This window comes from Drosophila virilis, chromosome X, assembly GCF_030788295.1.
Source record: "Drosophila virilis strain 15010-1051.87 chromosome X, Dvir_AGI_RSII-ME, whole genome shotgun sequence".
NCBI classification, from domain to species: domain Eukaryota; kingdom Metazoa; phylum Arthropoda; class Insecta; order Diptera; family Drosophilidae; genus Drosophila; species Drosophila virilis.
The window spans coordinates 16503163-16506683 of NC_091543.1; positions in this window are offsets into that span (position 1 = coordinate 16503163).

Below are 3521 nucleotides of genomic sequence, written 5' to 3' on the forward strand. Positions count from 1 at the left end.
TGCAACAGATAAGACTAGAAATTGATTACCTGAACCTTGAGAACAAAGCTTGAGTTTTCTTTTACTTTACAAAAAAACAAAAACAAAAAAAAATAAAACAAACACACACACGCTACAAGAATCCAAATACTTGCATATAACCAAACACATATTACTAGAATCCAAATACAAATACTTGCATTGAAGGTATATAATTGATCGATAAATTAAATAAGAGACAACCACACACACGCAACAAGAACCCAAACATTGCAGACAACGTATATTGTTTATCGATAAAAGTAAGAAACAAACACACACTGCTACAATCCAAACTCATGCTTACACATAACGTATATCGATTATCGATAAATGTCAAAACGTAAATACACACACACATACGCTACAAGAGTCCAAAGACACATACTTGCAAAGAACGTATATCGTTTATCGATAAATTTAAAACAAACTAGCTACAAGAATCCATACACATACTTGCATTGAATGTATATCGTTTATCGATAAATGCACAAGAAAACACATACACGCGCCTGCATTGAACTCATATCGTTTATCGATAAATGCAAAATGAAACCAAACACCGCGCAGTAAACAAGTTTAATTAATAGCTTTCCAATGAAAACGAAGTAAAAATCAATTCACTAAACGCGAATCGGAATAGTTGATACACATGTTCTTAGCAAAAAGGTATTTGGCATAGTTCAATTTGGGTTCCTGAATTGAGCTGCTTTCTATACCCTGAACCCATTAAAAATTTCATAAACGGGGTATAATGTATTTGTACAAACCATCGCCGATCCCATAAAGTCGCCGAGTCGCGATCTACCCATGTCGGTTGGTCTGACCGTCTGTTCAATTTGTATTGCTCACCAAATTAAGCCACAATTTTACGGCATATGACTTTGCGGGAATATACAAATAATCTATAGTTCAAACAGATCAACTGTTAAGAATTTCATTAAGATCGGTTAAGAAGCCCAGAAAATATTTAAGAAAACGTGTGGCAGATATCGTAGCACGAGCTGCATTTGGTGCAGAAGACGGTTCAGGGTATCCCCTAGTCGTGAACTCCCGACTAGAGCCGCTTACGTGTTTTCTCCAGAAACCTTGTTTTGAATGGTTGTGAATTTTAGCTAACCACAGCAGACCAACAATAATTGACCCACAAACACGGACTCTCAATTTCTGACCATATACAAATATAGTATATATCTTCCATTTCCAAAAGTCTTTTCATTAAGTAGCTAACTTTTGGGAAAACCAGGAACAGCAGATATTGTTTGGTTTTCTTTTGCCCAAATTTTAACAGCAGCTAAATGATATGAGGGTATAATTCGTTCGATACTATTTAACTGCAGCAGTAAGAAAAAAAATAAAAATATATATATATATATATGCATATAGTTTTAAAGGAAGAAGAGAAAACATGAACAAAATGTGTACTTAGCCGTGTGCCCTACTTCGAAAATTTTAAATAAATAAGTTCCACAAACAAGGTAGAAAAAATATATATGTATACATACGTCTATATCTGACTCTAGATTCAGATACATACGGAACGACTTAACATTAGTTCTGGTATATATATTAACGGCAATTTGTGAGTCCAATGGCTAACATACTAACACACATATGTATATGTACATATGTGTGCACAAAAATATAAAACACACACATGCGTATTGTAGTAAAAACTTGAACATGTCCTAAATTATTTGCTCATTGTTTTTTTTTTTAAATATATATATATATATATATATAGCAATATATATATATATATATATATATATATATATATATATATATATATATATATATATATATATGTATGAATATGTAGCCAATTGTGTGTATTTACATATTAAAGTTTACAAAAAAAAAAAAAAAACTCAATGGCAAATTTTGTAATTTGTCCGTAGCATTTTTTAAGTGTTTATGAAGTGGTCAGCCCCTCCCTCAAAAAAAAAAACACAAATGTGAAAAATGTGTGTTTCTAGAACCAACAAAAAAAAAAAGAAGAAAATCCAATCGCAATCAGGTACTGAAATCAAAATTTTAATTATACGCGTATTATTAAAAGAAATAAAACAACAAATAATTGTATTATTTTTGGCTCTTTGTAGTAAAAATAGCAAAAAAAATAGAAATACAGCAAATGGGACTACGAAAAATTTGCGATCTATTGCCCACAATACAATTACTCAAAAATCTGTAACTTAGCAGAGTTTGCTTTGAGCACGAGAAAGCTGCATCAAATCCTTAAGCAGGCCGAATATTATACTAAATTAATATATATACATATATATATATATCGAATAGACGTATGTGTTATTTTTAACTGAATTGCGAGCAAGAAGTTGTGTGCTTCAAGAAGTTTTGAAAAAAAAAAAAAACAAAACAAAATAAAAATATTTTACACACACACCGACATGTTTTATCGTTGTGTGCCGATACGACATGCTTAAATTTACATATACATATATACATATACCTATATATTTTACACCTAACACACACACACACACATACGTACATCATATACACACAAACATATACCTAATATCTAAAACTAATATGCTAGGTAGCTGCAAAGAAAGAGAACAAAAAAACAAGAAGAAAACCACACAAAAAAAAATGTCCAGACGTTCAACGAAACCAAATGCAATATTTAATTATACAACAACATATATATTTTACAATTTATTTATATACATATGTATACATCATAGGTTATGACATATGCTACATCATTTTTGCATAAGCCAATAAATTGTTTGTTACATTTTTGAACATTTTTTCCCCTTAACCAAGAAGCTCACACAAATAACAAAACCAAAACAAACCAAAAAAAAAAAAAACAAAAAAAAAAAATGAAAAAAGTTGACAAAAAAAATATGTATAAAAAAAAAAAATCCAAACCAAGTTGCGCCAAAATGTTTATATACAATTATAAAAGTCAAAAGTTGATATATGTAAGCATCAAAAAGAAACGAAAAAAAAAAAACTTAAATGTAGTGTTTAAAAAAGTAAGCAAAGAACCAAGCAAGAACACAAATTGAATAATTTTCGAGTCGACAAAAATGTCATTGATAAATGAATGCGGCTCGTAAGCCCGACGTTTAAATAGCCTTACTGAAGAGCACACTTTAAAGACACCAAAAACAAAAACAAACAAAAAATCATGCAAAACCAATAATTCCATGTATATGAATAATATGATATATATATATATATATGTGTGTGTGTTTTTCCTGCTATTTTCATTATTTTTAGCAAAGTGTTAGAAGAATGCGAAATATTTTTACAATACACACACACTCACACACATTTGAGGCAGTTTTTAAATGGGATTTTTTAATGTGAGCGTAAACAAAAATAAAAACAAGTTTATTATAATACCAACACATATGCAAAATAACAAAAAAAAAAACAAAAAACCAAATAACAAGTTTGAAAAAAGAAAAAAAGTAAATGAAATGCATAACGCTTCCGACAATAAGCTTTGGCCACACTAAAGTATA